The 10,177-nt window shown below is 39.7% G+C and overlaps 7 non-coding genes across 7 annotated transcripts; all 7 read left to right on the top strand.

Moving 5' to 3' along the window:
• Positions 1-3,411: 3,411 nt before the first annotated feature.
• Positions 3,412-3,483, top strand: trnae-uuc (transfer RNA glutamic acid (anticodon UUC)). Its single transcript has one exon. It is a non-coding gene; the product is annotated as a tRNA-Glu (tRNA).
• Positions 3,484-4,671: 1,188 nt separating this feature from the next.
• Positions 4,672-4,743, top strand: trnae-uuc (transfer RNA glutamic acid (anticodon UUC)). Its single transcript has one exon. It is a non-coding gene; the product is annotated as a tRNA-Glu (tRNA).
• A 1,188-nt stretch (positions 4,744-5,931) lies between these two features.
• Positions 5,932-6,003, top strand: trnae-uuc (transfer RNA glutamic acid (anticodon UUC)). Its single transcript has one exon. It is a non-coding gene; the product is annotated as a tRNA-Glu (tRNA).
• Positions 6,004-6,308: 305 nt separating this feature from the next.
• Positions 6,309-6,381, top strand: trnar-acg (transfer RNA arginine (anticodon ACG)). The gene has a single exon. It is a non-coding gene; the product is annotated as a tRNA-Arg (tRNA).
• An 810-nt stretch (positions 6,382-7,191) lies between these two features.
• trnae-uuc (transfer RNA glutamic acid (anticodon UUC)) lies at positions 7,192-7,263 on the top strand. Its single transcript has one exon. It is a non-coding gene; the product is annotated as a tRNA-Glu (tRNA).
• A 305-nt stretch (positions 7,264-7,568) lies between these two features.
• trnar-acg (transfer RNA arginine (anticodon ACG)) lies at positions 7,569-7,641 on the top strand. Its single transcript has one exon. It is a non-coding gene; the product is annotated as a tRNA-Arg (tRNA).
• An 810-nt stretch (positions 7,642-8,451) lies between these two features.
• trnae-uuc (transfer RNA glutamic acid (anticodon UUC)) lies at positions 8,452-8,523 on the top strand. The gene has a single exon. It is a non-coding gene; the product is annotated as a tRNA-Glu (tRNA).
• Positions 8,524-10,177: the final 1,654 nt, after the last annotated feature.

Here is a 10,177-nt window from a genome sequence, read left to right as displayed (position 1 = left end):
AGGATTACTGGTTTTCACCCAGGTGGCCCGGGTTCAACTCCCGGTATGGAAAAGAACATCTTGTCATGTGCCATGCACTTGTGTAACAACATATTTTAACTGGATGCAGTATCACACAACACAAAAGTATTCCCTCAGGAAATGTGACATGTTATGTAGATTCAAAATTGACAAGGCTTTTTAAATGTTGAATACACTTCATGTTTGCAGTTCTTGCTCTGCAGTAAAATTCATGCAACAACAGGAGGATCAAATGAAATATGCATCTGTAACAGAAAACCAAAGAACCTTGTCGTTGACAAAAGCTATGACTGTGTACACTGTTCTAGGAGTGACCTGACTAAACTTGTCTGTGGGGCCAGTGGCACAATGGATAACGTGTCTGACTACGGATCAGAAGATTCTAGTTTCGACTCCTGGCTGGCTCGTAACTATATTTAATTGATTGAAATCAAGCCGGGAATGATACTGTATACTTTTCATTGTGTCTGGCTGTTCTCTTTTCAAACACATTTTAGACTGATTTTATATGGGACTTTTCATCCCAACATCTCTGAGAAAAAAAATGGAGCTATTAATTACAAAAGGCATCATTTCAACATTTATAGATTTGTCTGTGATGTTTTTTCTAAGAAAGACTTTTCCCATATGGTCTATCGGTAAGGATTTCTGGTGTACGCACAGGTGTCATAGGTTCTACTCCCGGTATGGGATAGAAACCTTATTATTTGGCATGCACTTGTGTAACAACAGATTTTACCTGGCAGCAGTATCACACAACACAACAATATTCCCTCAGTTTTTTTTATTTTATTTTTATTTTATTTATTTAACCTTTATTTAACCAGGTAGGCAAATTGAGAACACGTTCTCATTTACAATTGCGACCTGGCCAAGATAAAGCAAAGCAGTTCGACACATACAACAACACATAGTTACACATGGAGTAAAACAAACATATAGTCAATAATACAGTGAAAAAAAAAAATAATAAGTCTATATACAATGTGAGCAAGTGAGGTGAGATAAGGGAGGTGAAGGCAAACAAATATATGTATAAATAAATAAAAATATAAAAGGCCATGGAGGCGAAGTGAGTACAACACAGCAAGTCAAATAGAAACTAAAAAAACACTGGAATGGTTGGTTTGCAGTGGAAGAAAGTGCAAAGTAGAGACAGAAATAATGGGGTGCAAAGGAGCAAAATAAATTAATAAATAAATACAGTAGGTAAAGAGGTAGTTGTTTGGGCTAAATTGTAGATGGGTTATGTACAGGTGCAGTAATCTATGAGCTGCTCTGACAGCTGGTGCTTAAAGCTAGTGAGGGAGATAGGTGTTTCCAGTTTCAGAGATTTTTGTAGTTCGTTCCAGTCATTGGCAGCAGAGAACTGGAAGGAGAGGCGTCCAAAGGAAGAATTGGTTTTGGGGGTGACTAGAGAGATATACCTGCTGGAGCGCGTGCTACAGGTAGGTGCTGCTATGGTGACCAGCGAGCTGAGATAAGGGGGGACTTTACCTAGCAGGGTCTTGTAGATGACCTGGAACCAGTGGGTTTGGCGACGAGTATGAAGCGAGGGCCAGCCAACGAGAGTGTACAGGTCGCAGTGGTGGGTAGTATATGGGGCTTTGGTGACAAAACGGATGGCACTGTGATAGACTGCATCCAATTTATTGAGTAGGGTTTTGGAGGCTATTTTGTAAATGACATCACCGAAGTCGAGGATTGGTAGGATGGTCAGTTTTACAAGGGTATGTTTGGCAGCATGAGTAAAGGATGCTTTGTTGCGGAATAGGAAGCCAATTCTAGATTTGACTTTGGATTGGAGATGTTTGATGTGAGTCTGGAAGGAGAGTTTACAGTCTAACCAGACACCTAGGTATTTGTAGTTGTCCACATATTCTAAGTCAGAGCCGTCCAAAGTAGTGATGTTGGACAGGCGGGCAGGAGCAGGCAGCGATCGGTTGAAGAGCATGCATTTGGTTTTACTTGTATTTAAGAGCAGTTGGAGGCCACGGAAGGAGAGTTGTATGGCATTGAAGCTCGCCTGGAGGGTTGTTAACACAGTGTCAAAAGAAGGGCCAGAAGTATACAGAATAGTGTCGTCTGCGTAGAGGTGGATCAGAGAATCACCAGCAGCAAGAGCGACATCATTGATGTAAACAGAGAAGAGAGTCGGTCCAAGAATTGAACCCTGTGGCACCCCCATAGAGACTGCCAGAGGCCCGGACAACAGACCCTCCGATTTGACACACTGAACTCGATCAGAGAAGTAGTTGGTGAACCAGGCGAGGCAATCATTAGAGAAACCAAGGCTGTCGAGTCTGCCAATGAGGATGTGGTGATTGACAGAGTCAAAGGCCTTGGCCAGGTCAATGAATACGGCTGCACAGTATTGTTTCCTATCGATGGCGGTTACGATATCGTTTATGACCTTGAGCGTGGCTGAGGTGCACCCATGACCAGCTCTGAAACCAGATTGCATAGCGGAGAAGGTGTGGTGGGATTCGAAATGGTCGGTAATCTGTTTGTTGACTTGGCTTTCGAAGACCTTAGAAAGGCAGGGTAGGATAGATATAGGTCTGTAGCAGTTAGGGTCAAGGGTGTCCCCCCCTTTGAAGAGGGGGATAACCGCAGCTGCTTTCCAATTTTTGGGGATCTCAGACGACACGAAAGAGAGGTTGAAGAGGCTAGTAATAGGGGTGGCAACAATTTCAGCAGATAGTTTTAGAAAGAAAGGTTCCAGATTATCTAGCCCGGCTGATTTGTAAGGGTCCAGATTTTGCAGCTCATTTAGAACATCAGCTGACTGTATTTGGGAGAAAGAGAAATGGGGAAGGCTTGGGCGAGTAGCAGAGGGGAGGGCAGTGCTGTTGTCCGGGGTAGGGGTAGCCAGGTGGAAAGCATGGCCAGCCGTAGAAAAATGCTTATTGAAATTCTCAATTATAGTGGATTTGTCGGTGGTGACAGTGTAACAGGAAATGTGAAATGTTATGTAGATTCAAAATTGACAATGCTTTTTAAACGTTGAATACACTTCATGTTTGCATTTCTTGCTCTGCAGTAAAATTCATGCAACAACAGGAGGATCAAATGAAGTAATGCATCTGTAACAGAAAACCAAGGAACCTTGTCGTGACAGACGCTATGACTGTGTACACAGATCAGAAGATTCAAGGTTGAAATCCTGGCTGAATCAACACTGTCTTTAGTTGACCAAAATCAAGCTGGGAAAAATACTGTATACTTTTCATTGTGTCTGGCTGTTCTCTCTTCAAACACATTTTAGACTGATTTTATATTGGACTTTTCCCCAACATCTCTGAGAAAAAATATGGCGCTTTTAATTACAACAGGCATAATTTCAACATCTATAGTTTTGACCTTGATGTTTTTTTAAAGGAAATGTCTTCCCATATGGTCTAGCGGTAAGGATTCCTGGTTTTCACCCAGGTGGCCCGGGTTCAACTCCCGGTATGGGAAAGAACATCTTGTCGTGTGCCATGCACTTGTGTAACAACATTTTTTAACTGGCTGCAGTATCACAGAACACAAAAATATTCCCTCAGGAAATGTGACATGTTATGTAGATTCAAAATTGACAAGGCTTTTTAAACGTTGAATACACTTCATGTTTGCAGTTCTTGCTCTGCAGTAAAATTCATGCAACAACAGGAGGATCAAATGAAGATATGCATCTGTAACAGAAAACCAAAGAACCTTGTCGTTGACAAAAGCTATGACTGTGTACACTGTTCTAGGAGTGACCTGACTTCAACTTGTCTGTGGGGAAAGTGGCGCAGTGGATACAGTGTCTGACTACGGATCAGACGATTCTAGTTTCGACTCCTGGCTGGCTCGTCACTATATTTAATTGATTGAAATCAAGCCGGGAATGATACTGTATACTTTTCATTGTGTCTGGCTGTTCTCTTTTCAAACACATTTTAGACTGATTTTATATGGGACTTTTCATCCCAACATCTCTGAGAACAAAAAAGGAGCTATTAATTACAAAAGGCATCATTTCAACATTTATAGATTTGTCTGTGATGTTTTTTTTAAGAAAGTCTTTTCCCATATGGTCTATCGGTAAGGATTTCTGGTGTATGCACAGGTGTCATAGGTTCTACTCCCGGTATGGGATAGAAACCTTATTATTTGGCATGCACTTGTGTAACAACAGATTTTACCTGGCAGCAGTATCACACAACACAACAATATTCCCTCAGTAACAGGAAATGTGAAATGTTATGTAGATTCAAAATTGACAATGCTTTTTAAACGTTGAATACACTTTCATGTTTGCATTTCTTGCTCTGCAGTAAAATTCATGCAACAACAGGAGGATCAAATGAAGATATTCATCTGTAACAGAAAACCAAGGAACCTTGTCGTGACAGACGCTATGACTGTGTACACAGATCAGAAGATTCAAGGTTGAAATCCTGGCTGAATCAACACTGTCTTTAGTTGACCAAAATCAAGCTGGGAAAAATACTGTATACTTTTCATTGTGTCTGGCTGTTCTCTCTTCAAACACATTTTAGACTGATTTTATATTGGACTTTTCCCCAACATCTCTGATAAAAAATATGGCGCTTTTAATTACAACAGGCATAATTTCAACATTTATAGTTTTGACCTTGATGTTTTTTTAAAGGAAATGTCTTCCATATGGTCTAGCGGTAAGGATTCCTGGTTTTCACCCAGGTGGCCCGTGTTCAACTCCCGGTATGGGAAAGAACATCTTGTCGTGTGCCATGCACTTGTGTAACAACATTTTTTAACTGGCTGCAGTATCACACAACACAAAAGTATTCCCTCAGGAAATGTGACATGTTATGTAGATTCAAAATTGACAAGGCTTTTTAAACGTTGAATACACTTCATGTTTGCAGTTCTTGCTCTGCAGTAAAATTCATGCAACAACAGGAGGATCAAATGAAGATATGCATCTGTAACAGAAAACCAAAGAACCTTGTCGTTGACAAAAGCTATGACTGTGTACACTGTTCTAGGAGTGACCTGACTTCAGCTTGTCTGTGGGGAAAGTGGTGCAGTGGATAAAGTGTCTGACTACGGATCAGAAGATTCTAGGTTCGACTCCTGGCTGGCTCGTCACTATGTTTAATTGATTGAAATTAAGCCGGGAATGATACTGTATACTTTTCATTGTGTCTGGCTGTTCTCTTTTCAAACACATTTTAGACTGATTTTATATGGGACTTTTCATCCCAACATCTCTGAGAAAAAAAATGGAGCTATTAATTACAAAAGGCATCATTTCAACATTTATAGATTTGTCTGTGATGTTTTTTTTAAGAAAGTCTTTTCCCATATGGTCTATCGGTAAGGATTTCTGGTGTACGCACAGGTGTCATAGGTTCTACTCCCGGTATGGGATAGAAACCTTATTATTTGGCATGCACTTGTGTAACAACAGATTTTACCTGGCAGCAGTATCACACAACACAACAATATTCCCTCAGTAACAGGAAATGTGAAATGTTATGTAGATTCAAAATTGACAATGCTTTTTAAACGTTGAATACACTTCATGTTTGCATTTCTTGCTCTGCAGTAAAATTCATGCAACAACAGGAGGATCAAATGAAGATATGCATCTGTAACAGAAAACCAAGGAACCTTGTCGTGACAGACGCTATGACTGTGTACACAGATCAGAAGATTCAAGGTTGAAATCCTGGCTGAATCAACACTGTCTTTAGTTGACCAAAATCAAGCTGGGAAAAATACTGTATACTTTTCATTGTGTCTGGCTGTTCTCTCTTCAAACACATTTTAGACTGATTTTATATGGGACTTTTCCCCAACATCTCTGAGAAAAAATATGGCGCTTTTAATTACAACAGGCATAATTTCAACATTTATAGTTTTGACCTTGATGTTTTTTTAAAGGAATCGGCTTCCCATATGGTCTAGCGGTAAGGATTCCTGGTTTTCACCCAGGTGGCCCGGGTTCAACTCCCGGTATGGGAAAGAACATCTTGTCGTGTGCCATGCACTTGTGTAACAACATATTTTAACTGGCTGCAGTATCACACAACACAAAAGTATTCCCTCAGGAAATGTGACATGTTATGTAGATTCAAAATTGACAAGGCTTTTTAAACGTTGAATACACATCATGTTTGCAGTTCTTGCTCTGCAGTAAAATTCATGCAACAACAGGAGGATCAAATGAAGATATGCATCTGTAACAGAAAACCAAAGAACCTTGTCTTTGACAAAAGCTATGACTGTGTACACTGTTCTAGCAGTGACCTGACTTCAGCTTGTCTGTGGGGCCAGTGGCGCAATGGATAACGTGTCTGACTACGGATCAGAAGATTCTAGGTTCGACTCCTGGCTGGCTCGTCACTATATTTGATTGATTGAAATCAAGCCGGGAATGATACTGTATACTTTTCATTGTGTCTGGCTGTTCTCTTTTCAAACACATTTTAGACTGATTTTATATGGGACTTTTCATCCCAACATCTCTGAGAAAAAAAATGGAGCTATTAATTACAAAAGGCATCATTTCAACATTTATAGATTTGTCTGTGATGTTTTTTTTAAGAAAGTCTTTTCCCATATGGTCTATCGGTAAGGATTTCTGGTGTACGCACAGGTGTCATAGGTTCTACTCCCGGTATGGGATAGAAACCTTATTATTTGGCATGCACTTGTGTAACAACAGATTTTACCTGGCAGCAGTATCACACAACACAACAATATTCCCTCAGTAACAGGAAATGTGAAATGTTATGTAGATTCAAAATTGACAATGCTTTTTAAACGTTGAATACACTTCATGTTTGCATTTCTTGCTCTGCAGTAAAATTCATGCAACAACAGGAGGATCAAATGAAGATATGCATCTGTAACAGAAAACCAAGGAACCTTGTCGTGACAGACGCTATGACTGTGTACACAGATCAGAAGATTCAAGGTTGAAATCCTGGCTGAATCAACACTGTCTTTAGTTGACCAAAATCAAGCTGGGAAAAATACTGTATACTTTTCATTGTGTCTGGCTGTTCTCTCTTCAAACACATTTTAGACTGATTTTATATGGGACTTTTCCCCAACATCTCTGAGAAAAAATATGGCGCTTTTAATTACAACAGGCATAATTTCAACATTTATAGTTTTGACCTTGATGTTTTTTTAAAGGAAACGGCTTCCCATATGGTCTAGCGGTAAGGATTCCTGGTTTTCACCCAGGTGGCCCGGGTTCAACTCCCGGTATGGGAAAGAACATCTTGTCGTGTGCCATGCACTTGTGTAACAACATATTTTAACTGGCTGCAGTATCACACAACACAAAAGTATTCCCTCAGGAAATGTGACATGTTATGTAGATTCAAAATTGACAAGGCTTTTTAAACGTTGAATACACATCATGTTTGCAGTTCTTGCTCTGCAGTAAAATTCATGCAACAACAGGAGGATCAAATGAAGATATGCATCTGTAACAGAAAACCAAAGAACCTTGTCTTTGACAAAAGCTATGACTGTGTACACTGTTCTAGCAGTGACCTGACTTCAGCTTGTCTGTGGGGCCAGTGGCGCAATGGATAACGTGTCTGACTACGGATCAGAAGATTCTAGGTTCGACTCCTGGCTGGCTCGTCACTATATTTGATTGATTGAAATCAAGCCGGGAATGATACTGTATACTTTTCATTGTGTCTGGCTGTTCTCTTTTCAAACACATTTTAGACTGATTTTATATGGGACTTTTCATCCCAACATCTCTGAGAAAAAAAATGGAGCTATTAATTACAAAAGGCATCATTTCAACATTTATAGATTTGTCTGTGATGTTTTTTTTAAGAAAGTCTTTTCCCATATGTTCTATCGGTAAGGATTTCTGGTGTACGCACAGGTGTCATAGGTTCTACTCCCGGTATGGGATAGAAACCTTATTATTTGGCATGCACTTGTGTAACAACAGATTTTACCTGGCAGCAGTATCACACAACACAATAATATTCCCTCAGTAACAGGAAATGTGAAATGTTATGTAGATTCAAAATTGACAATGCTTTTTAAACGTTGAATACACTTCATGTTTGTATTTCTTGCTCTGCAGTAAAATTCATGCATCAACAGGAGGATCAAATGAAGATATGCATCTGTAACAGAAAACCAAGGAACCTTGTCGTGACAGACGCTATGACTGTGTACACAGATCAGAAGATTCAAGGTTGAAATCCTGGCTGAATCAACACTGTCTTTAGTTGACCAAAATCAAGCTGGGAAAAATACTGTATACTTTTCATTGTGTCTGGCTGTTCTCTCTTCAAACACATTTTAGACTGATTTTATATGGGACTTTTCCCCAACATCTCTGAGAAAAAATATGGCGCTTTTAATTACAACAGGCATAATTTCAACATTTATAGTTTTGACCTTGATGTTTTTTTAAAGGGAACGTCTTCCCATATGGTCTAGCGGTAAGGATTCCTGGTTTTCACCCAGGTGGCCCGGGTTCAACTCCCGGTATGGGAAAGAACATCTTGTCGTGTGCCATGCACTTGTGTAACAACATATTTTAACTGGCTGCAGTATCACACAACACAAAAGTATTCCCTCAGGAAATGTGACATGTTATGTAGATTCAAAATTGACAAGGCTTTTTAAACGTTGAATACACATCATGTTTGCAGTTCTTGCTCTGCAGTAAAATTCATGCAACAACAGGAGGATCAAATGAAGATATGCATCTGTAACAGAAAACCAAAGAACCTTGTCTTTGACAAAAGCTATGACTGTGTACACTGTTCTAGCAGTGACCTGACTTCAGGTTGTCTGTGGGGCCAGTGGCGCAATGGATAATGTGTCTGACTACGGATCAGAAGTTTCTAGGTTCGACTCCTGGCTGGCTCGTCACTATTTTTAATTGATTGAAATCAAGCCGGGAATGATACTGTATACTTTTCATTGTGTCTGGCTGTTCTCTTTTCAAACACATTTTAGACTGATTTTATATGGGACTTTTCATCCCAACATCTCTGAGAAAAAAAATGGAGCTATTAATTACAAAAGGCATCATTTCAACATTTATAGATTTGTCTGTGATGTTTTTTTTAAGAACGTCTTTTCCCATATGGTCTATCGGTAAGGATTTCTGGTGTACGCACAGGTGTCATAGGTTCTACTCCCGGTATGGGATAGAAACCTTATTATTTGGCATGCACTTGTGTAACAACAGATTTTACCTGGCAGCAGTATCACACAACACAACAATATTCCCTCAGTAACAGGAAATGTGAAATGTTATGTAGATTCAAAATTGACAATGCTTTTTAAACGTTGAATACACTTCATGTTTGTATTTCTTGCTCTGCAGTAAAATTCATGCATCAACAGGAGGATCAAATGAAGATATGCATCTGTAACAGAAAACCAAGGAACCTTGTCGTGACAGACGCTATGACTGTGTACACAGATCAGAAGATTCAAGGTTGAAATCCTGGCTGAATCAACACTCTCTTTAGTTGACCAAAATCAAGCTGGGAAAAATACTGTATACTTTTCATTGTGTCTGGCTGTTCTCTCTTCAAACACATTTTAGACTGATTTTATATGGGACTTTTCCCCAACATCTCTGAGAAAAAATATGGCGCTTTTAATTACAACAGGCATAATTTCAACATTTATAGTTTTGACCTTGATGTTTTTTTAAAGGGAACGTCTTCCCATATGGTCTAGCGGTAAGGATTCCTGGTTTTCACCCTTTTGGCCCGGGTTCAACTCCCGGTATGGGAAAGAACATCTTGTCGTGTGCCATGCACTTGTGTAACAACATATTTTAACTGGCTGCAGTATCACACAACACAAAAGTATTCCCTCAGGAAATGTGACATGTTATGTAGATTCAAAATTGACAAGGCTTTTTAAACGTTGAATACACATCATGTTTGCAGTTCTTGCTCTGCAGTAAAATTCATGCAACAACAGGAGGATCAAATGAAGATATGCATCTGTAACAGAAAACCAAAGAACCTTGTCTTTGACAAAAGCTATGACTGTGTACACTGTTCTAGCAGTGACCTGACTTCAGGTTGTCTGTGGGGCCAGTGGCGCAATGGATAATGTGTCTGACTACGGATCAGAAGTTTCTAGGTTCGACTCCTGGCTGGCTCGTCACTATTTTTAATTG

Source organism: Salvelinus fontinalis, unplaced genomic scaffold, assembly GCF_029448725.1.
Source record: "Salvelinus fontinalis isolate EN_2023a unplaced genomic scaffold, ASM2944872v1 scaffold_2162, whole genome shotgun sequence".
In the NCBI taxonomy this organism is placed as follows: Eukaryota; Metazoa; Chordata; class Actinopteri; order Salmoniformes; family Salmonidae; genus Salvelinus; species Salvelinus fontinalis.
Note: the sequence above shows the minus strand (reverse complement) of the source record. Positions and strands in the feature narration are given on the sequence as shown.